This window comes from Cnephaeus nilssonii, assembly GCF_951640355.1.
Source record: "Cnephaeus nilssonii genome assembly, chromosome: 12".
NCBI lineage: Eukaryota > Metazoa > Chordata > Mammalia > Chiroptera > Vespertilionidae > Cnephaeus > Cnephaeus nilssonii.
In genome coordinates, this window is record NC_137083.1 from 47,402,856 (window position 1) to 47,428,323 (window position 25,468).

The 25,468-nt window shown below is 42.6% G+C and overlaps 1 protein-coding gene across 1 annotated transcript in view; it reads right to left on the minus strand.

Annotated features, from left to right (window-relative positions):
• Positions 1–19,934, minus strand: part of CUL1 (cullin 1) — a 97,355-nt gene extending 77,421 nt beyond the window's left edge. The window contains exon 1 of the mRNA XM_079785620.1: positions 19,790–19,934. The gene's annotated coding sequence lies outside the window, so the exon portion shown is untranslated. The remainder of the gene's footprint in view (positions 1–19,789) is intronic.
• Between the last annotated feature and the right edge of the window lie 5,534 nt (positions 19,935–25,468).

Consider the following 25,468-nt stretch of genomic DNA (forward strand, 5'->3'; position numbering starts at 1 on the left):
GATTCAGACCCAGACCCAAGTATTTGGGTTCTAAAGCTGTGTTCTTTCCATCAACCACTCCCCACCACAAGCTGTTTCCACAGAAGGTGAAGGTGTGCTACCTTAAAAGGCGCTAGCTACCAAGACTTCCTCTTGAACTTGCAATTACAACAAAGACATTCCAAAGATTCAGGACATGACTATTTAATGACAAGTCCAAATGACTGCAAATAAACAGGTCAACGAAGAGCCAGCAAATTGATGAACTGGAAGTTTATTTATACTTACATTCCCAAACTATTTAAGCTTTCTACTTCATTTGAATATTCATTAACTAGTATTTGAATAATACTTATTTTTACATTTCACTTAAAAATATTTTTATTGATTTCAGAGAAGGGAGAGGAGAGAGGGAGACAGAAATATAAATGATGAGAAAGAATCATTGATTGGCTGCCTCCTGTTCACCCCCCAAGTGGGTATCGAGCCCACAACCTGGGCGTGTGCCCTGACTAGGAATCAAACCATGACCTCCTGGTTCACAGATCAACACTCAATCACTGAGCCACATGAGTTGGGCAAATTTCATTCTTTTAATCAAGAAGGAATCTAAACTTAAAAAACCTTGTATATGGAGCCCACTTGGTTGTGCTTCAATAATGAGGGTTCGTTCTATTGCACATCTACCAGGAGGGTATCTGCTACCTTTGATAAACCAATAGTACTTCATTACGAAAATTCAAGGCTTGCAGAACTTATACTTACTTGTAACATTTAAATATATCATTCCATCCCTATACAAAAGAGATTATAATGAAATTCAAACAATTACAGATTGGAAGTATAAAAAATTCCAATTAATATCTTAACAGATGGCTTTCCAGAGATAAGAGCTGAGTTTGTCTCTACTTAAAATCATTCAAAATCTTTAAATCCATGTCTATAAAGTAAGATGAGCAACAGAAACACGTGCTCAAATTGGAAATGGGTTCTGCTATTTCTCAAAGAACCAAGGCAGATTCCAAAGACCTGAATGTATCAAAATTCTTCAAATTGCTTTGTTTATACCTTTTCTCAAAGTTAATAATTAAACATTTGGGATATTAAAAGACCTCCTTCAGTTAATATAACTTTATCACATGACCCATCGGTTCCATTATGACATGTCTACCCTTCCAAACAAAACGTATGTCCACCCAAAGACCTGTATGTGCACAGCACCATATTTATAATAGCCCAAAGTGGAACCCAAATGTCCATTAGTGGGTGAATAGATTAGCAAAATGTCACAAAGTCCTACAAAAGAATACTATTTGGCCCTGGCTGGTTTGGCTCAGTGGATAGAGCGTCAGCCTGCGAACTGAAGGGTCCCAAGTTCGATTCCAGTCAGGGGCACATGCCCAGGTTGTGGGCTTGATCCCCAGTGGGGGTTATGCAGGAGGCAACCGATCAATGATTCTCTCTCATCATTGATGTTTCTATCTCTCCCTTTCTCTCTGAAATCAATAAAAATATATTTTTAAAAAGAATACTATTTAACAATGAAAAATGAAGTACTGCCCTGGCTGGTGGGGCTTAGTTGGTTGGTTGCAGGTTCAATTCTCAGTCTGGGCACATACCCAGGTTGCGGGTTTGATCCCTGGTCGGGGCACGTACAGAAGGCAACCAATCAATGTTCTCTCTCACATGGATCTCTCTCTCTCTCTTCTCCTTCCCCTCTCTCTAAGAATCAATAAGCATGGCCTCGGATGAGAATTAAAAGAAAAAGAAAAATGAAGTAGTGACACATGTTACAGCATAGATGACCCTCCAAAGCATTACACTAGTGATAGCCAGATGCAAAGACCACATATTACATGATTCCATTTATTATATGAAGTCCACAGAGCAGGCAAACTACAGAGACAGGAAGTAGATTAGTGCTTGGCTGGAATGGAAATGCAGAGTGACTACAAACAGGCACAAGGATCTTCTGTGAGTGATGGAAATGTTCTGAAACTGAACTTTGAAGGCTATAGAACTCTAACTTTACTAAAAATCACTAAATTATACATTTAATAAAACTAGCTAATTTTATTGTATGTGAATTATATATCAATAAAGCTGTTAAGGAAAAAAAACAGCTTTAAAGCATGCTAGTTATAAACCTTTATGGGTCAAATTCAGGTCATTCACAGAGAGACATGTATCTCTACAAAATAACTAGGTTCTGCATACTGAGGGGGCCTTAGCATGAAAGGCTATTGTATCAAGTATTCTGCTGGACAGAAACTTTAAAAGCTGCTATTTAAGATGTTACTGATAGAGGTGGGCTCATACTCTCCTGCAACATATATAAGCAAGTGACAATGTAATTTAGAAGATTTAGCTGAAGCTACCAGAGCTGTCAGGTGGCATATAGGATTTACTGCCATATTAAAGGTACAGACAAAAACTGCAATACAAGCTCAGAAGGTCTGAGAGAAATCATTCCAGGCCACAAAGATCAAGAAGGCTTTAGGAACATTTGTCTGAGAGCTCTGTGGAGTTGGGATGACTGGGGACTTGAGGGCAGAGAAATTAACTGGGAGGTTATTAGGGTTGAGATACAGGCTCAACTTAAATGCCCAACAATGGAAAAGAAAGGCCAGATGCTTAAAACCAAACCCAGTAGGAATTATGGTGAGTGGATGGGATATGAGTGGCATGAGTAAGAAACAAATTAAGGATGACAAGGGCTCTCTCTCAAACTTATACTTTCAAACCTCCAAGAATTTATCTCTGGGTTCCAGAATTTTAGACAGTACATTAAAAATTCAAAACAATTTAACAATTGCTGGTGGGAATGCTCAATGACACAGCAGTAATTGAGCTGTATCTAAGGACATTACAACTATCATGCTTCAACTTCCAAAATAAACCTTATTCAAGAATAATGTGCCACCGATAATTACTTACAGCAGCAATCTCATAGGAAACTTTTGTGCATGTCTCACAATTGAATGGGTGTAATCCTGAATTCAGTCTGCTATAAAGTGGACCGTATTCTGCCTGTGTTCATGCTTCCCACTGTCCTCAACAGGGGGATCTCATCAAGATAACATCTAACTCAGATCTTCCCAAGACGGGAGCTAAAAAAGACTCTGCCCGCCCTTCCAGAGAAGAGACCACAACCAGGGAGCACTGCATGTTGGTCCACGCAGGAGGCAACACTTGGCTCCTCTATGATGCTTGGCTCCTCTAATTCTGTTAACTCATTTTAAATGAGAGACCTAAATACCAACTTCTCAGAGTTGTTGTAAAGATTTAAATAAGATATCACAAGTAAAAAGGCCTGGTTCTATGCTTGGTACATAACAGGAATTCTCCAAATGATAGCTCTCTTTATTCCTCTAACAAAAAATGGGGTAGTAGGAGATAATCCTTAAAGACCCATCCAATTCACCTAATTTTAGTCAGAAAATGATTAAAATCCATTAAGGCAAAGAAAATTTTCCTATGTTGAACATTATTCACATAACATTTGCAAAACCTTCCTTAAAAATAAAAGTGGAGCAAACCTATACAACTCCTATAAGACAACACACGAGAAAACCTAGATGACCTCAAGGATGGCGAGGGCTTTTTAGATAAAACATGCAGGATCCATGAAAGAAATCATTGATAAAGTGGACTTCATTACAATTAGAAACTTTTGTTCTATGACAGAAAATGTGAAGAAAATAGTAAGACAAGCCACAGAGTTGGGAGAAAATATTTACAAAAGACACATTTGATAAAGGACTATTAGCCAAAATATATAAAGAACTCTTAAAACTCTGTAAGAAAACCACTCATTAAAAAAAAAGGGGGGGGGCGCAAGAGGGCATAGAGGGGATAAATGGTGATAGAAAATATATATATATATATATATATATATATATATATATATATATTTAAAAAATGGCCGCACTGGCCTGTGTGGTTCACAACTTAGAGCGTCAGCCCACACACCAAAGGGTCTTGGGTTCGATTCCCATCAAGGGCACCTACCTGGGTTGCAGGTTCTATCCCCAGGCCAGGCAGGGCGAGTGCAGGAGGCAACTAATTGATGTCTCTCTCACACATCAATGTTTCTCTTTCTCTCTCTCTCTCTCTCTCTCTCTCTCTCTCTCTCTCTCCCCCCCTCCCTTCCACTCTCTCTAAAATGGGGGGATGGGGGAGGGAAATCCCCAGGAAAGGATTAACAACAACAAAAAATTGGGCCAAAGACTTTACCAAAGATACATTGACGGCAAATAAGCACACTGACAACACCAAATGCTGGTGAAGATGTGGAGCAATAATACCAGGTGTACCAGTTAATAATGCGGATTTTGTGATCAAAGAAAACATGGTAATTTCAAGAGAAACATCAAAAGTGCTTTATTCAGCCCTAGCTGGTTTGGCTCCGTGGATAGAGCTTTGGCCTGCGGACTGAAGGGTCCTGGGTTCGATTCTGGTCAAGGGCACATGCTTAGGTTGTGGGCTCCATCCCCATCAAGGAGCATGCAGGAGGCAGCAGATCAATGATTCTCATCATTGATGTTTCTCTTTTCTTTCTCTCTCCTTTTCCCTCTGAAATCAATAAAAATATATTATTTTTAAAAAGTGCTTTATTCAAAGTAATGTCCATCGCTAGCTACACATTTCTCCCATCTTTCAGGTAATTTGTGGATACCGTCCCCATAGAACTTTTCTTGTTTTGAGGCAAACCATTCAGAGACCAAATTTTCCACTTCTTTGTACATTTTGAAGTGCTGCTCAGAAAGTGTGTGTGCCATCGATCGGAACAAGTGGTAATCTGAAGGAGCAAGGTCTGGTGAATATGGTGGGTGGGTTAATACTTCCTAGGCAAGATCTTTTAATGTGTCTTTCATTGGTTTTGAAGCATGTGATGGTGCGTTATCATGAAGCAAAATTACTTTGCCATGTCTTCTGGAACATTCTGGTCATTTCACAATAAAAGCATGGTTCAAATTGATTATTTACTGTCAGTAGCAATCAGTATTAACGGTTTCACCTGGTTTTAGCAGCTCATAATATACCACACCTTCCTGATCCCACCAAACGCAGAGCATTGTCTTCTTTCACAAGCGATTTCGCCTTGCAGTCGATGTTGATGGTTGACATGGATCAACCCATGAATTAGTGTCTTTGGGATTCCCAAAATTAATCCACTTTTCATCGCCAGTCACAATTCGATGCAAAAAAGACTTTCTTTCGTGCCCTTGAAGCAACATTTTACTGATGACTTTTCGGTTTTCCATTTGTCTTTCGTTCAGTTGATTCTTCCTTTAAAATCTTTCCCATTGCTTGTAAACAATCGGAAATTGTTTGCTGAGCAACGTTTAATCTTTCTGCAAGTTGTTTTTGAGTTTGACACACATCTTCATCCAATAGTGCTTGTAATTGTTGGTCATCAAACTTTTTCGGTTGACCTGGACATTCTTTGTCTTTCACATCGAAATGATCATTTTTAAAGCGTTTAAACCAGCGTTCACAAGTATCTTGAGATGGAGCATGTTCACCATAAGCTTCCCAAAGTATTCAGCAGGACTTTTCTTCAAAATAAAATAATTAAAACTTCCCGCAAATGCTTTTTTGGCATGAAATTTGACATTTTTAAGCGTAAAAATATCTATGATGTTAACACCTTCAGAAAATTTGACATATGAAGTTTTGAAGCTTGCTGTCAATACAACAAAATAGCATACATATCAAATCACATATATATCAACATAGTGTAACTCCATCTATTGAAAAAAATCCGCATTAGTAACCGTACACCTGGTAACTCTCTCTCCTTCATTGCCGGTGGGTATGTAAAATGGTACAGCCACTTTAGAAGGCAGTTTGGCAGCTTCCTACAAAACTAAACATACTCTTACCATATGATCCTGCAATAATTTTTTTAAAAATTCAATTTTAATTTTGGTTAAACATTTTCTGTAAAAAAATGTATTTTATTATCATTCACACAATTCAGCAATTACACTCCTTGGCATTTACCCAAATGAACTGAAAATTTATGTCCACACAAAAATGTGCACATAGCGTTTATAGCAGCTCTATTCATAACTGCTAACACTTAGAAGAAATCAAGATGTCCCTCAGTAGGTGAGTGGATAAACTGTGGTACACCCAGACCACAGAATATCACTCAGCATTAAAAATAAATGAACCTTCCATAGAGTAAACTTAAAGGCATATTACTAAGTCAAAGAAATCAATCTAAAAAGGCTACGTACTATATGATGCCAACTGTATGACATTCTGAAAAGGTCAAAACTATGGAGACAGTAAAAAGATCAATGGTTGCCAGGGGCTTAGGGGAGGGACAGATAAATATAGAGCACAGAGAATTTTCAGGGCAATGAAACTATTTCTGTAAGATAACATAATGATACCATAAATCAAAACAATTGAAAGTAGAGGCTTATTTTCTGATTTTTATATTTTGCACATGAAATACACTTATATTTTATTATCTAGAAAACATGAATGTACAAAAAGCTAGTATTGAATACCAGTATGTTTGCTTATTTTTCTTAATTAAAAATTAGACTGTTTTGCTAATTATTACTATTTGAGTAATGGATGTTTTAATAAGTGGTTTTACATTTATACCCTTTACTATAAAAAAGGAAATATATCAATAATTAAAGGTTCTCTTTAAACAGGACATTGGCTCTGGGACTTTCAGATTGAAGAGAAGCAATACTTCTGACTTGTGGGTTGTGTTCTGTGGCTGGAAGGCAGAGGCCTAATTCACAATTGAATCCTCAGCATCAAACAGTGCTTTGGCACACTTCAGGGGTTCCAGAAATATTGGTGAATTCACTACTCCAAATATTTGGGGGACACCTAATTCTCTGATGATACTTTAAAAACCAAACAAAACAAAAACAACCCACTCAGTCCATCAGCATATAGGAACATGTTGAAACTTGGTTAACTACATTTCATTTTATTTCTATTAGCATAGTAACAATACTGAGGAAACAGGATGGAGGGGGATAAGATTTTTACATTATGTATTAAATTTAATAAAAATATAATTATTCAAACAAGCCATAAAAACAGTAAAACATATGGCTTTAAAAATTAAGAAACAATGCCAGGACCCACTATTCTGGGGTAGGATAAGAGCAAATGCATTTAAAACTTCACAGTTTAGTTCTCTCCATGTGTCTCCCACTTTCTAAAATCCAGAAGAGCTTTGAAATTAGTACTTACACTAAATAAATACAGCTGCCTTCCACTGGAGATCAATCTTTGTCCTTCTAATTATATAATACAGAAACATGCTGTTCTAACTCATTCCCCTAAATTTATAGTTTTGAGAAATTTCAGATGTCATTAAGTATAGAATTTTCTTCTATGAACATTCTTAGTATTAAGAAACTATTTTCATTATCTTAGATTTGGTACTTGAACAATTAATAGAAAGGGGTCGTTTTAAAATCATAAAATCCACATACAAGCACTCAAAGCCTTAAATATTGTTTAATTCATAACTGACTCTTTAAAATATACATATATATACGTATGTATGCATGTATGTATGTATATACTAGTATATATTATTTCAAAGAGGAAGGGAGGGGAGAGAGACAGAAGCATCAATGATGGGAGAGAATCATTGATCGGCTGCCTCCTGCACGCCCTATACAGGGGACTGAGCCCGAAACCTGGGCATGTACTCTGATTGGGAATGCAACTGTGACCTCCTGGTTTATAGGTTGAGGCTCAAGCACTGAGCCATGCCAGCTGGGCCATAACTGATTTTTAGTTTAGTCAGCATATAAATTCTTTGTTTTAATTACCATATGACTTTCAAGTAGGGTATCAAGTATCACTAATATATATTGCTTTAAAAACTCAAAAACTTGCCCTGGCTGGTTTGGCTCAGTGGATAGAGCGTCAGCCTGCGGACTAAAAGGTCCTGGGTTCGATTCCGGTCAAGGGCACATGCCTGGGTTTCAGGCTCAGTTCCCAGTAGGGGGCGTGCAGGAAGCAGCCAATCAATGATTCTCTCTCATCATTGATGTTTCTATCTCTCTATCCCTCTCCCTTCCTCTCTGAAATCAATAAAAATATATTTTTTAAAAAAACGAAACTCAAAAACTTGCAGATGACTATGGGCACTTAATATTTAACAGGTGCTACAGATGGTTTATCCACATAAACTACTTTTAACTGCTAAGGACCAAATTTCAAGTCTCAGTTTCAGCACAATTTTATGAACACATTTTTCAATGATCTAGCTTGCATATATTTTATTACAAAGCATTTTCATTCATGTTAAAACAAGGAAAAGTGATATTAGATTTGATCCTGATTATCTACACTATGAATGTTTTTCAAATTGAGAACTGCAATCCATGTGGGGCATGGCAGTAACTCAGTAAATGGCAATGGAACATTTTAAACAGTGAAACAGAAAGAATAGAGCTCACAGAACATAAGTGTTCTTCAGTGCATCTTTGGTTTCAGTTATGTCTGTGTGTGTTTGGGGTCATTCTAAGGGCCCAAAGAAACACATTCCCAAATACAAAAACCAATTGTTTTCTTTTCCCCCCTCCAGAGATGCTAGTGATGTAGGAAACATCCTAAGGCCACTGAGGGTGGAAATCTAGGCCTTCAGCTGGGGCGGCACAATCACATGTTACATGTAGCCGGCAATTTCCGCCTCTGCTGATGAGGTACAGGCAGGAGGGCTGCTCAGAAAGTCAGCATTATCCTGCTACAAATGCTGGAACTCTCCCTTAAATGAAATTAGCTTCAACTCATAGTTCCCAAAATTCTGTTCAACTCATTTTCAACTTTCCCTCGTGTGTGATGATGTCTGTACGTAGTTGGTGAGTGCTGAGCCTCGAATTAATATTTGTTAAGATTTGGAAAGCTACCACATCTCTAGGGAACAAGAAGTTATTCATGCAATCCAGGTTTTTAAGCCTTTTCACTCCACTAACACAAATTAACCCTAAGTTCAAAAACTCTGATCAGCAATTTTTCCTACCTAATTGACCTTTCAAAGACACTTTCCATTTCACTACCAATTGGTTTAAAAAGGATATTGTGCTCCTCCCACCCTCCCACCATGCTCCCTTTCTGATTTGGAGCATTTATGTTTTGATTTGATTTGAATACAATTTATCAATTTACTCTCCCTACTGAAGGTACCTAGGGTAATGAAGTGGCGCCCTCTTTTAGGTGGATGGATAATGGTGCTAACTACTCAGGGTCACAACGAGCTTGCTGCCTGCTACCTACTGTCCTGGTGGGTCCACCTGCCAGAGATCTGCACCCATTCTGTGCTCATGTTCAGTGCTGCACTTGGTAAAAAGCATCTTGTTGCAAATATCCTTAGCAACTACTCTAATAACATGAAGTACTTGCAAATTTAGTATTTTCAGACATTATATACATTGGGGAAAAGATATGGGAGGTACAGAATAAACAAGCGTGTGTTTAAACCTGGGCTCAGATCAATAAGAATCATTAGATTCAGTCTCTCAATTACATAAGTAAACCTTCTGCACTCATGAAAGTATGCCACTTGATAACCTTCAAGAGGTTTTCTGGAAGCAAGTGGGGGGGGGGGCTTAAAAAAAATCTCCCCACTCTGACTCAAAACAATCTGGCCATATCTATTCAAAGGGGAAAACATGATAAAACCTGCAGCATCAGTTTCAGCTCAGAAGATGATTCTACCACAGATTCCACTTCTAGCATTTTCTCGGGGTTTTTCATTGAACAGCTTCTAGTCAAGACGCATTAACTGTATCTTCTCAGGCAAGGCTTTCACACTAATGCTTCAAATTGCTTATTTTGAAAAAACTATCAAACCATATTCCCAGTTGAAAATGTAGCTAATGTTTTTTTAAAATATGTTTTTATTGAGTTTTAGAGAGAGATGAAGGGAGAGGAATAGAGAAATAGAAACATCGATGAGAAAGAAACAAGAATGAGAAACATCATCAATAGGCTGTGTCCTGCACATCCCCCACTGGGGACTGAGCCCGTAACCCGGGCATGTGTCCTGACCGGGAATTGAAACGGTGACCTCTTGGCACATGGGTCAACATTCAACCACTGACCACTGAGTCAAACCAGAGGGCATGTAGTTAATATTTTTTAAGGGAACATCAGAAGCACAAAATCCAGCTTTTCCCTATAGTTTTTATCAATAACTCTGAAGTGTCCCCAATAAAGGGACACTTCAGAGGACTTGGGCTTCTAAACACAATTCAAATTTCTAAAATAAAACTTACATATCAAAACTTTGCATATAAATTAACTTCTGCGAAGTATAAATGCAATGAACTATTCAAAGCAGCACATTATAGGACTATTTTCAAATTACACACCGAGTAGACACTCAGACTCAGTCTACACCAGACTGTGGACAAAACAGACTAATGCTCTGCATTTTGAAAAAACGTTACTTTTAATGTAAACACTGAATTCTTGATTCACTGTTGTCAAAAGGAATAATCAGAATGTGTTTTAAAAATCACGTTTCAGCCCACCCCTCATGGCTCAGTGGCTGAGCATCGATCTATGAACCAGGAGTTTATGGTTCAATTCCTGGTCAGGGCGTATGCCAGGGTTTCAGGCTCAATCCCCAGTCTGGGGCGTGCAGGAGGCAGCTGATTGATGATTTTCTCTTATCATTGATGTTTCTGTATCTCTCTCTCTCTCTCTCTCTCCCTTCTCTGAAATCAATATTTTTTTAAATCACATTTCACTACAACTACTAATGGAGCCTACTGTCCTAGTTACACACAAACATTTTCACCTATCCACTACCATATAAAGCAATGTGGATGTTCATCTTAATGCCACATCCACACTTTCTAAAGAAACATTATTGTAACATGTGGTTTGTAGGTTATAATCTGCGACTTCTTTACTCATAGACATTTAATCAGCCTATCAAACAAAAATTTCTACAAGCCCGGCCGGAGTGACTCAGTGGTTTAGTATCAACCTGTGATCCAGGAGGTCATGGTTCGAATACCAGCTAGGGTATATGCCTAGGTTGCGGGCTCGATCCCCAGTGTGGGGCCTGCAGGAGGCAGGAAATTAATGATTTTCTCTCATCACTGATGTTTCTCTCTCCCTCTCCCTTCCTCTCTGATATCAATAAAAATATTTTTTAAAAATTCTACATTTTATCATTTGTAAGTAAAATCTTGAAGTTAACAAAATTCCCCCAAATTTGTTTGCTTTACTGAAATTTCCTTCTAATATTCCCAGATTGAAGATCCAGGACAGGCCAAACAGCCAGGACCAACACACAGCTGTAAGTGAGCCATGCAACAGGCCAGGACTGTGCACACAGCTGGACTTGCAGTACTTTCTGAGCCTAAGGGGATGAGGTAGGTTATATGGTAAAGGACCAAAAAGGACTGGGAGCAGAGCTCACTCTACCAAATCATGGTGACTCCAACACCCACTGGGGACAGACTTCATAGTCACGGAAGCCACGATAAATCCTGAATACAGGTGAAATGAGGGTGTGAGGACCACATGAAGCTGGGGGCTCAGATGGAAGTCAAGGAGCCAAAATAAAACGGAAAAACCCCACAACAAAATAAGCTAGAACAGAATCAAGTCAAAGAGATATCTCCTGAATGTCCATCAGCAGAAGAAAAGACAGAATTGAAGAGCAAAGTGTTCTCCATAGAAGCCAATGTAAGAGATCATTCAAGAAAAATAAGGGAAAGTTGACCCAGAAATCTGGAAAATGCTGCAGGCTATATTCCTTCCTTAAGCAGCCAAAATGCTTTAGAAAGACCTGGTTCCATTTCCCAAATGAATGTGCCCTCACATGTCATGTGAAGTGTCCACATTCTGGAAACCACTGAGCTAGAATGTAGAAGAAAGAAGGTATGGGACAGAATCTAAGAGAACCTTTAAGAGGAGAAGGAGCCCTCATCAGTTTGGGTCAATGGATAGAGCATCCACCTGCAGACAGAAGGGTCTCAGGTTCAATTCCGGCTAATAGCACATGCCTAGGTTGCAGGCTTGACCACCCCGGAGGAGGGTGTGCAGGAGGTAGCCGATCAATGATTCTCTCTCATCACTGATGTTTCTATCTCTCTAATCCTCTCCTTTCCTCTCTGAAATCAATAAAAATATATTTAAAAAATAAGAGAAGGAAAGTCTGAATTTCAGCAGACTGAAAGGCTTTTCAAATGCAGTACACTTACATATGACTCCACCAAGAAAGTGAGAATCACTCTAGCCTCATGAGTCCTAGATTAATGATGATCCATGTGCTTTAAATTTGTTTTAGATCCTTCCTGTAATAGCATTTACGATTCAGATTTAAACAAGGAATAAAGTGAAGCAGTTATTTTCTAGACAACTAGACCTGTAACTGTACTCATTAGGATCCCACACTCCCAAAGAACACTAGTGTTTCAAGATGCTAATCAGAATCCCACCAAACACAGGGAAAATGAACACAGTCATTTACTATATACATCTCTACTGCAAGTCACATAATTGTTCACATTCTATGATTCCAAAATCAGAGCTCAACAAAACAAAGTCCATTCTTTAATACAGGAGTAGGGTTTTCTTCCCTCAAAAGCTATTTATTAAATTGGGGATTACCTTATATCCATACATGTACACGCCCTATACACACATACTGTAAAATATAGGGAGATATATATGTACATTGACATATTAAAGACCCCTCAACCTAGCATCTCCTAAACTTACTTATTCACAGCTCTCCTGTCCCACTCCTATGCCTACACATCACAGAAAATAGGGCAAATAACACTCTACACATATAAGTAAAAATACTGAAAATGCAGTGGCATGTGGTGCTACAGCTGAGCTCCTTTAGCAGTGAAGGGACTCAGAAGAGGCCTCCCCAGGATGTGCCACTTTGGCATGTGGACTACTTTGAGCTGGAGGCAATGGGAACTCTGCCAGCTCATGAGAAACTTCTATCTCTCCCTTAAACAATTTAAGTTTGGGGCCTTGCCCATAATAAGAGTTATCACCAGAAATAACTTTTTATGACCTATCAATACGGCAGGGCAAACCTCCATGTAATTACTGAACATCTGCTCTTCTTATCCTGTGAATGACCCTCCTCTCCTCTGAAGCTCAAGGTGCCTCCCTCGTCCTTTGCTCAGAATGCCATACACAACTCATATTAACTTTCTGCCTCTGAACCTCTCATGCACTGGGGGTCTCCAACTCTCATGCATGTGGGGTTCTCATATGCAGGTATGTAATTAAATGTGGTTATTTTCTCTTGTTAATCTGTCTCATGTTGGTTTAATTAGGGCAGAGATGGAATTTCTTTCTCCCCCACATTATAAAAATAACAGTAACCAAAACAAACAATTTACAATGTCCAATGCTTCACAGGCAGTTATGCCCCCACCAAACCAAACCCAACCCAACCCAACCCAACCTGACCCCACCAGGCAGTTACCACACACATTTACAAAGGTCCCAGCTAACTCCTGGCAAAACTGCTCAACAATTTAATAAAATAAACATAGGTGCCTTAGGGGAGCCTTCCCTTTTATCAAACAGAAGACCCTCTGATTTGGGGAGTCTCCATCTAATGACTAACTAGGAAAACATCCCTGTGCCAGTGTCCACAGTGAGGCATCTGCAAGAACCACGCTGAGTGGAGCAACTCCAAAGTCACTGTCTTGCGTCAGCCTGGCATGTGGTACACACTAAGCACTGAATACGTGGTGCTATCACATGTAGGATGAACCTGTAAGTAAATCGTGTACAGACCTTAAATATGTAAGCTTGAAGTCAGAGGAAACCACTCAGACTTTTTCTTTTCCACCCTTCCCCAAACCAAGCGTTTCCTAGTTCCCCAACATGAGCTTAGGGCTCAAGGAGGGAAAGAGCCAGACCTGGAGCTCTACTCCTGGAGTTCCACTTGGAACCGACACATGTGTGGGCCGTGGCTGATTTGTCACCCCATCCACAGCAGGCCTCCATCCTACAGGGAGGGGAGCTGAAGTCTCTGGCTTTGCTTCCAGGCACACTTAACTATTTTAGTAAGCATATACTTAACCAATTCCTACATAGTAAAGGCACCCCCCGCCCCCCCGCCCCCGCCCCGGCATTTGGTGACACATTTCTGTGCACCCATTTTCTCGTAATTCCAAGAGTATCCTTAATTTGTATCATTTAGAAGGCATTGCTTAAATCAATGGTAAGTAACCTTTAAATTTTCCAAGCTATAGCACAAACTGCGCCAAAAGTATTTAATTTTTTAAAGTAAATGTATTTCTTAAGCATAATGACAACAGGTTTAAACATTCAATTTTAAAGTACATCTACTATCACTAAAAGGTGTTAAGTAGCAAAAAGGGATAGGAAGTTCACAATACCACTAAGGAAAGGAAACTGAAGATGACTCATCAGCACATAATCCAGTATTACAATTTAATAAAATAAACATAGGTGCCTTTCATAAGATTAAGACAGCTTTATGGAGGGCATGGGAAGTAGTTGAGGGATTAAGATATGGGGGAAAGAATGGGAAGATTAGACCAGCAAAAGAGAAACAGACCCAGGAAATACAGTACGCAGAAAGTCAAATATTCACCTCTAGGCCGGGAAAGGGGCGGGGGGGGGGGGGGGGGATACACCTGGAAAGGGGTCTGCTAGTAAAGCGAACACCAAATGATCTCAGCATTAAACTAAGCGGAAACAACTTGTTCCCAAGTAGGCCCACAGCTTCTACTGCCTTTTGTTTTTTTAATAAATTCACTGCATTATAAATACATGTGCACTGTACAAAACTGGAGGAAAAAAAGAACTAAAAATGACCCATAATTCCGCTGCTCAGAGATAATCACTATTAACATTTTGGTTTATTATCTTTTTTAATGCATTTATTCACACCAAAATAATTTTTTATACATTATATGTGTTGTTGTATAGCATGTTTTGTCATTTTATATTTGCTGAATACTAGTATTCACTAAATACAGTATTAGAGAAATGCAAAGACTTACCTAAACAATGCTGAAATATAATCATCCTTACTAGCAAAAAACTGAAAACGAATGCTCAGTAAGAGGGCATTAGTTAAACAGTGTACCTATGACAGAATATTAATTTACTTGTCATTTTTTATATTTTCTTAGACTAAATCCTTAGATTAGCTATTCCAAAGTGCATGCATATTTTATAAGCTTTTGTTACATATTTCTCAGAAAAATCACACTGAATTATACTTTCTAGCAATGTATAAGTAGGCTCTTTTCTCTGCACCCTCACTAGAAGCTGGATTTTTTAATGTATGCCACATTTTTAAGACAGTATCTCACTGATTTCTGGGAGGACTGCTAGTGAAGCTGAAATTTTTTTCATGTTTCCTGCTCCTTCTTTTTATAATCCATCTATAGCAAGGAAAGTAAATTTGCTCGTGTAAGTTACAAAATTTTTCTGGGTTTGCCTTTTGCCTTTGAATTCTATTTATGGTATTTTAATCTATAGAAGTTTAGTTATTTTAAAGTAAGCAAATGAATAATTTCTTTAACAGTTCCTACTTTTGTTGTGGTGCTTTGAGAGGCTTTCTCCATTCTGGGATCATCTGTATTATCTTTGTGCTTTAAAATTGTTTTTAAATATATATTTTAAAAGCTCAAAGCGCACCACCCTGAAATTACAACCATTCTTATAACTTTAAATATGTTCACCAATGCACACACACACATTCTAAATGGCTGCATACATTTCAGACAATCTGTTTTCCAAAGCATGTTCTGAGACAGGCCTTTTCAAAAACTGCAGCTTGTTAGATCTGAACAATCGTAAATGGTTTTACAAACTTCACACCCAACTTAGTAACAGTCCCAAAGTTCCAGAATTGTTCATTTCTATCCCAGTTACTCTCCTCCTTCAATGTCCACCAGTTACTAAAAGACCAAGAATAAGCTCATTCTTGGTAGTCGACCAAGTTCTGCATAATGAGCTGTCATAATTATCAATGATTAGATGTCAATCCTTAGAGCATTTTCATTTTGATCTTTTCTTCCACCTTCATATAAATACCATTCCTAGGGAGTCTGGTTAAAAGCTGGGCTCTGGAGTCCCTGTGCTTTATTGTAACTCAGGCCTGACCACCTACCAGGCCTGACCCTAACCACTCAAAGCCTTTTTCTTAACCGATATGCTGTAAGGTGGACCAAACAATAGTATCTACACTTCATGGGCTTAGTAAAGGTTTAAAGTGGGAGGATGTTCATGAAGAAAGTAGGAGTTACATGAATGCACATGATGTGGGCAGTGGGTTAAGGCACCAGGGACAAATGAGCACCATATGGTCCCTGATCTAAAGGTGAGTCTAGTGGGAGAAATCACCAAGTCCAGACAAAGGGTTAAGTACTGGGACAGTGACCCAGGCAGGGACTCGGGGGATCCCAGCGAAGGGGACGAAGGGGACGGGACGGGACGGGACGGGATGGGATGAGGGGTAGGAGCTGAGCAGGAGTCTCCGGTGACATGCAGGGGACATGGCACTTCAGACAGAGGGGAGAGCATGAGTAAAAACAGAGGGGAGGACAGCATAGGAGCTTCTGGGAACTGGGGAAGCATAGAAGGGGACTGCTTCCTCCAAGTTTCTTCCCCAGGGGAAACATTTAAAGGACTGTCAAACTTGGGCTTCACAACTCTGCTTTTCAGACATGAATAAGATTATGCTTTATAGGACAATTTTCCAAATGCTGTTAATGTGAAAGCTATGACATACCCAATGCTATGAGGGCCTATAAAGAAATCTTAAACAGTGTCAATTAAAAAAATTATCTCATTTTAGAAATGCTGAAATGAACACCCAGCAAAATTAAGCTCAAACTAGACCCCACGTCTTCTCAAAGCAAAATGTTCTATGCCTAAACAAAAATAACACACAGCTTTTTTTAGGAGCCAGAAAATGTGTGAATGAAAACCTTGAAAAACACAACATTAAGTATTATAATAACTATCTTGTTTATAGTGTGCATTAAATGTATATATTAAACAGGGAGCTTTAAGTCCTCAGTAACTTAAGGTTTTATTTAAATTTGATTTATTCTTCATTTAATGTTCATTTGTTTTGAAAAGCGAACAAAAAATACGTCTTGCTGAGAAAATACCAGATGTCAAGCAAGATAAATTTCAAATTGGTCCTTAAAAATGATACACTCTTTTCTCTAGACATCTAAGAGACAAGTTCAAAATTGGCCCCCCAAAGACATTTTATTCCAGACTGACTCAGTTGCTGAGGATTTGGGACCTATGGAGGGCTGAAACAGCAAAGAGTAAAAACACAAACACATTCCTAAGAGTTTTGAACCCTAATTCACATTTGAAGAATGGCAAACAACAACTCCTCAATTTCAAACACATCCATTTTAATTTTCCATGCTGAAAGAAAGGCACACTATGCCTGCTGGTTTTACCAGGAGTGAATTTCTGATACAAGGCCCTCAAGGACCCAAGAATGGTCGCTCCTGTAAGAGATGTCACATAGGACTCTGGTACCACTGGGTTTGCATCACCTCTCCAATAGGAAAGGGCTTCTACCACCACCGACTTCATTTTAAAGGCAAGGCTGCAATACTTAACTGCTGGAAAGACCCAAATTTTGTTGTGAAAAAAATAAATAAAATCCACACCTTAAAGTTAGTTTTAAGGGGGAAAAACAAATTAAAGTTTCACAGCTTGTTTCCTTGGCATTTTCCTGGATTGCCATAGCTAAAGAAAACCTGGGCATTTGTCTCTTGGGGCCCTGCATTAGATATGGGGTGCTATAATAATAATCACAATAAACCTTGCATTCTTATCCAGCCTGTTTCTGCAGCCAAAATTAGAAGTGGTCAAACACTAGGTCAGATTATTCCAGGAGATTTATTCATTCAAAAAGACAACTGAGGTACCCATGACCAAGGTGGGTGCGTGAAATAAATAAAGACTATTCCCTCCCTTCAAAGAATTTATAGTCTGAAATGCATGGGAAACGAGGATGTACTGAAGATCAAGATGAAGTTAATTATCGCTGGGAGATAACAATCAGTAAGAGGCAATGGCGCTTAAGGAGCTGTAATAGCTAAGCAAACTGCAGAACCAGCTCAGGCATTCATTTGCCCTTTGGCTCTCTTGATGACATATTTGGAATGGGGGCCATGCCTTGCAAGGACCTGAGCTTGTGGCAGGTAGATTTCATAAAATGGTGGGGGGAAAAACCCCACACAACCCTAGGATATAGAAAGTCCCTCCACCTTTGGCAAAATAGTTTTTAAAAGATGACACCAATGAGAAGAAATAGTTGGACATTCTAAGAGAACAATTCAGCCACCCCTCTAAGGTAAATGAGCACTCTCCTGAAACCTCCAAAAATGGGCATAATACAGTTAAAGCGAGCCAGCCTTCTGCTTGCACGCCTCGAAATTTGAAATGCGAAGCAACTATGTCCAATCACCACAAGAAGCCACAAACAGCAAAATATTTTTCAAGTACAGTATTTTTCTAATAACCAATAACTTTTTAAACACAAATAAAATTCTCCTATCCAACTGTTTTCTTAAGAAATTAATCTTACCCCTAACCTTACGCAACCCACAAACTCTCCAGGATTTCAGAAAATCAGCTAGACGGGTTGGTTACAAAATAGTGTAAAACTGAAAACTGCACGCCATCTGCGGAGAGTTAAGATATATGTTCAGATTCTAGGAGCTTCGAGTACAAGTGACTTTAGTTCCCCCTTCTGTCACCCTGATAAATATCTTTCAAAAACTGGGTGACCACCGACTCCCCTCCCAACTTGGGCGGCTTTAATGCCAACACAGGAAGGGCCATTACACAGAGCAAATAAACACCCGAGTAAGTGGATGCGATGCCGTATTTGCACACTAACCCCAACTACGAACTAAAAGCGACAGCGGCCCTCCAATCGGAGGAGAGAACCCTATTTTTGGCAGAGGGCTCGCTCCAGAGGAAAACCCCTGACTTTGGAGCTTCGTCTCGAGGAATGCTCACAAAGCTTCGCCCTCTCTACACCATCACCACGTCCGCCGCACGCAACGTCCCCAGGTGGCCGGGGCCCCGGGGCCGCGCGCGGGTACCTGCGGGGTCAGCGCGCGCTCCCGCGGGGCGCAGGGTCGGGGGCGCGCCGAGGCCGCGGCGCAGGCCCGGCCCGACTGGCGGGCGCCGGGGGCTCTGGCCGGTCCCGCCGCCACACTTGCATCCCTACCGCTTCCCCGGCCTGCTCCCCCGAGGGAACCGAGCCAAAGAGCGACTGTTACCCAATAATAGCGACCCGCACCGTCGCCACAATGCCGGCGGGTAACCGGAAAGCAGGGCGGCCGGCGCCCCGCACTCGCTGGAGAGCACGAGTCGGGGAGGAGCGGTCCCGAGGGGCGCGGGGGAAGGGCACGAGGCCGGGCACCCCGCGGGGGTCGCCGCACGAGGGGCGGGAGGCGAGGCGCGCACGGCCGAACGGCCTCAGCTCCGCCGCCCCAGCCCGGTCGCCACCAGGCCTCCGCCTCGGCGCGATGAATCGGGCTTTTTCCCGGTGCGTGGTCCAGGCCCGGCCGCCCCGAGCCCGTGCCCGCGGGGACTCGGGGCGCCCCCGCTCGCGCCCCGGCGCCCCCGCCCACGAGCCCCCGGCCCCGCCGCCATTCCGCCCGGCCGCGGCTCGGAGCTCAGGCCTCGCCCGGCGCCTGGGCTGGGCCGCCGCGGGCCCCGTCACTGCGACACCGCGGCTCCGGGCCTGGCCTGCGCCGCCTCCCCTCGGCCCGGGCGCCGTCCCACTCACCCGCATTTCCCTGATGCCGAAAGGGCTCCGGCGACGTCTCCGCCTGGTCCCTGGGCCTGGGCCCCGGTTAAATCCCCGTCCCGCCAAGGTCTGGCTGCGTCCCTCAGCCGCCGGGGCCGCCCCGCCTGGAGCTGCGTGCGACACGGCCCCCGCCTCCTCCTCCTCCTCCCCTGCCCGCCCGCCCGCCGGCCCTCCTCCCGCCGCCGCCGCCGCCGCCTGCACCACGCAACCTCCGCCCTCTCGCCTTCCCTCCGCCGCTCCCCGCCCTCCCGGCTCACCGGCTCCGGCCACCGTCGGGAGAGGCGCGTGGGGGAGGGTCGGGACGCACCGCCGGCGGCGTCCGGGGCGGGAGGGGTGGGGGGAAACCGCCGCCATCGCCCCACCGGCCCGAGCGCGGGGTGGGGGGTCCGGAAACCGCCCGCCGCCGCCGCCGCGGCCCCCGCCCGGGGTCCCCCGCCGCCTGCCTGGTTCCTACCTGAAGACCGGGCCCCAAGCCCCGCGCCGTCCCGGGCGGGCGCTCCGGATCCTCCGGGTTTTGCAGCCTCCCTCGCCTCCGGGCCGCCTCCAAAGACCCGGCTTCCCGCCACTTCGGACCCAGCGAGGAGGGGTCACCTTTTTCGGTTGGGGCAGGAAGAGCCCCAAAGCAGTGAAGGAGGGCGTCTTCCAGCTCCTGCCCCGCTACAGCCGGAGCCGCCCTGGAACACGGCTGCACCCAGTCACCGGGCCTCCGGGATCGGGACCGTGACCCAGCAGCGAGCCGGGCTGGCGGACGGTCCGAGGTGGGCGAGGGCCCGGGAAGCCAGCCGCAGGCCTCCGCGGCCCCGCTCACCTGCAGGCCTTGGCCATCAGCACCTGGCAGCCCGAGCCTGCCTGAGCCTCTTTCTCTCCTGAAAATCGGTTCGAAAATAAAACTATACTAGGCTTCCCGCTTCCAACTTTAACCAACTTTTTTTTTTTTTTTTTTTTTTGCAAATGTTAACACGGAATCACTTTATCTTTGTAAAGGGAAATCAGGAATAGAATTTAAGGACTTACCTATATGGATGGTATGAGGTGTGACTTAAAACGATTGCTTTCAGGTGTAGGCTGAAGTAGTTAATTGCACTCATTTGAAATTAACTGTTAAATTTGGGTACTGGAAACTAAATTACAAATTTTTGGCAGCACAGATAGCCAACTGGCTTGCTATGGTGACAGTCTGGTGGAGGCATGGGTTTGGAGGGACTCCCGCTTTAAGGCCATGGTTCATTCACAACATGCCAGAGAGCCAGCTAATTTCATGAACAAGCAAGGAAGGGTTTCAAATGATCCTATCTGGGCAAAAGACGTGATGAATGTAACTTCCTGTTTTGCTCCAGACTTCAACAGTACAGAGATTCTAGGACCACCTTGGTTGGAAATCCTAGGCCCTAGGCCCTGAGCGGAGAGGGCTGCCCCCGGAGCCCATACTGTGTCCTGAGCCACGTGGGTTTCTCTCAGAAGGCTTATCCCACAGTAGAGACGGTCCTCTTATATTTGTGTATACTTGTCACCAAAGTATGTAATCTGGGTCTGTGCATTTAACATTCTTGGTTTATACCCTATACATCTAAATAACCTAGTAAAAAAAAAATTAGATGTATTTTACAACTTTACTGTGGGCACATGGTAAGATTAAAGGTAAAAATGGAAGGCCTGCCCTGGGGCCAGTCTGCTCAGTGGTTAGAATGCCAGACCTGGGACCAAAGGGTCTCAGGGTTTGTTTTGTTTTGTTTTTGTTTTTAAATCGTGGTATCAGCAAGTCTGAATTGCTCTAGAGTGAAATACATTTCCTTGCCTTTCCCAGCTTCTAGAGGCCACCCACATTCCTTGGCACTTGGCCCCTTTCTGACCCTTCTTTTTTTTAAAAAAATATTTTTTTATTGATTTCAGAGAGTGAGGGAGAGAGATAGAAACATCAATGATGAGAGAAAATCATTGACTAGCTGCCTCCTGAACTCTCCCTACTGAGGATCAAGCCCAAAACCTGGGCATGTGCCCTTGACCAGAATCGAACCCAGGACCTTTCAGTCCGCAGGCCAATGCTCTATCCACTGAGCAAAACTGGCTAGAGCAGGCCTCAGGTTTGATTCCTGGTCAAGGGCATGTATCTGGGTTGCAGGGATTTAAAAATATATTTTTTAAAATTGATTTCAGAGAGGAAGGGAGAGGGAGATCGAAACATCAATGATGAGAAAGAATCATCGATCAGCTGCCACCTACATGCCCCACACTAGGGATCAAGCCTACAACCCAGGCATGTGCCCTGACCAGGAATCGAACCCTGACCTCCTGATTCATAGGTTGACGCTCAACCGTCTCCACTCAAGTCGATGCCACTGAACTACACCGGCTAGGCCGGGATGCAGGTTTGACTCCCGGCCCTGGTTGGGCGTGTGTGGGAGGCAACCAATGGATGTGTCTCTCAAATCAATGTTCCTCTCTCTGTGTCCCTCCACCCTCTCCCATCCTTCTACTCGCTCTAAAAAATTAATGGGAGAAAATCCTCAGGTGAGGAGTAACAAAACAGAAGTGTAAGGCCTGTCCCTGTGGACAATGGCTTTTTTTAATATCCTCATTTCTTCTCCTTTCCTCAGACAACTTATCCCTGTCTTCTCCAATCTGATCCTTCAATATGGCATCCTGGTCCGTGACTTCCCACAGTTCACACAAGACACAAGTTGGTCAACTTTCCCTTTACTGTTTGTTTCTCCCACCCGCTATTTTTTTTTTTTCTTAAAGAAACTATTTAGACCACCTGTGCCACCATCTCCTGACTATTCCATTGCCTTTTGCATCCACTTCACAACCAGGTTGCTTCCACTCTGGGTAAGTAACCTTGCCTCCTACTTAACAGATCAAGGCCATCTATTCCAAAATGATCTTCCTCCATCTCTCTCCGCCATCTCAGCAAAATTGATGTCCCTCTTTCAGTTGACCAAAAGTTTGGAGGGATAATTAACTTGATAGATAACAGAATCAAAGTACGAAATAGTCTCCAACTAGAGTATCAGGTCAAAACCAATGGAATAAAATATAACTCTACAAGTCCAAAACAATATGGTGAAGTTCAACAAGCCTAGCTTTAGAGTTAGGCAGATCGTAGTTTATATTCTGACTCAAACTATTCTTTTGCTCCAGTTAAATCAAATGTTAAATGGGGATAAAAAGATCTACTTTAGCCCTGGTTGGTGTGGCTCGGTTGGTTGGGTGTCGTCCTGTGCACCGAAAGGTTGCTGGTTCAATTCCTGGTCAGGGCACAAGCCTGGGTTGCAGGCTTGATCCCCGGTAGGGGGAGTGCAAGAGGCATGTTCTCACATGGATGTTTCTCTCTCTCTCTCTCCCTCCCCCTTCCTCCCTCTCCAAAAATAAATAAACTATATAAAAAATCTACCTCATAAGGAAAGGGCATTTCCTTTATAGTTCCAGCATAATTTCTCACTGTTAATTCCCTTTCCTGTCTCCATAAAGTGGAGGTCCCTGGCCTTCCCTACTGCTGTTGAGAACACTAACATTTTCTAATTCATATGGGCCTGAAAACTCAAAATCCTGATAGAGATAGTCCCCATCCTAGAGAAATCCTTTGTTTTATTTTGGTCAGTCTGTGAGGGCAGTCATTGCCACCTCACGTCCACTTCCCAGTGAGAAAACCTGAGACTCAGGGATGTTAGACAATTTGCTTCAGATCACTCAGCTCGGTCATTGGCGCAACCTGACTCCCCCCAGTCAGCATATATTCACGACCTTACTATAATGTTTTCCCGCACCTATATTGTTTCTTTAACCTTCTTAATGGTTTTCCTGATTCTGATCTCTATCCTTCCAGTCTGTGCAATGACTGAATACAGATGGTTCTTTCCAAACTAAGATCTTAGTATCTATGTCCTTTCAAGCTTTCCAGCGGCTCCCCATTGTTTACAGGGTTCAGCCCAAACTCTAACCTGACACCTAAGGTTTACCATAATCTTGAGCTAACTTACTTTTCCAAATTTATTTCCAGGCACTTCACCAAAACAACTCTCAGCTTCATCCAGCCCTGTTGGGCCTATGATTGGCCCACAAATACTGGCCTGGGATCACCATTTATGAATGTTTGCTGCCATTGGTTCCCTTAACAGAAATAGTTCCCTCCTCCTTTCCTGCATCTGCAAATGAAACTCACTTTTCTAAGATCCAGCTCATGACACTCCCCCTTCCCCACTCTGCTCCCCAGGAACCCTACTTTGCACCTTCAACCCAGGCTTTTGTGAACTCTCCCTGACGGCTAACTTCTCACATGTGCCTTTAAACCTGGTGATCTGGGCCGCGGGTTAGACACTATTTCCTAAAGTTCACCGGCCCCTCAGCATTGTGCCTGAAGAATGCTGAAGAGTGTTCAAACATATTTGTTTACTAATCAAATGAAAGGGTACTATGACACTTGACTAGCCATATGAGCTATTATTTCTAAGGCATGAGTTAGGAACTAGTCATCTAATGCAAAGTAAATTAACTTCATGGGATAGTTCCCAAACCTGTCTTTGCTTAAAATCACCTGGGGACTTGACTACTAATTCTAGGGCCCATTCCAGATCAACTGAGTCAAAATTGGGTGGGGAAGGGTAGGGAAGGAATTTGCAACTGCCAGAGTGTATATTCTGGTTTCACTACTTATTTTCTGGGTAACTTTGAGTTACTTAACCTCTCTGTGCCTCAGTTTCTTCATCTATAAAATGAGGGTGATAATAGTATCTCATACTATTATGTAATTTAAATACTTAATAAACATTTCCTATGAAAATGATGATGATGGTAATGATTATATAATTACCCAGGCCAGTCTGAGTTTGGCAACCACTGATTTAATGAACTACTCCTTCCTCTGTTAAAGTTCCAAATGTTGACCTTAAAAGTTCTGGTATTAACATTATGACATCCTAGAGACCCGATGCGTGAAATTCGTGCACTCAGGAGGGGTCCCTCAGCCCGGCCTGCACCCTCTCTCAGTCGAGGAGCCCTCGGGTTATGTCCAACTGCTGAGGAAGTGGGAGAGGATCCTGTCACCGCCGCTGCGCTCACCAGCCGTGAGCCTGGCTTCTAGCTGAGCAGTGCTCCCCCTGTGGGAGTGCACTGACCACCAGGAGGCAGTTCATGTGTTAAGCATCTGCCCCCTGGTAGTCGTTCCACCAACAGGCCGAAACCAGCTCTCCAACATCCCCCAAGAGGTCCCAGATTGCGAGAGGGCGCAGGCCAGGCTGAGGGACCCCACCGGTGCACGATCAGGGCCAGGGAGGGATGTGGGAGGTTGGCCAGCCCGGGAGGGCCTGAGGGAGGGCTCCAGGGCGTGTCTGGCCCGTCTCACTCAGTCCCGATCAACAGGACCCCAGCAGCAAGCTAACCTACCAGTCGGAGCATCTTCCCCTTGGTGGTCAGTGCATGCCATAGCGATCAGTTGGGCAGCCTTAGCATATCATTAGCACATTACGTTTTGATTGGCTGAACTGCTGAGCAGATGACCACACACTTAGCATATTAGGCTTTTATTATATAGGAGTATAATGTCTTATTTGTTTTTGAAATAATGTATATTAAAGAAGAGTAAAAAGATTTTCAATTAAATTTGTTTATCTAATCCAAATCATGAAATATACATTACCTGTGGTTTTTGAAAAACCAGTTCCT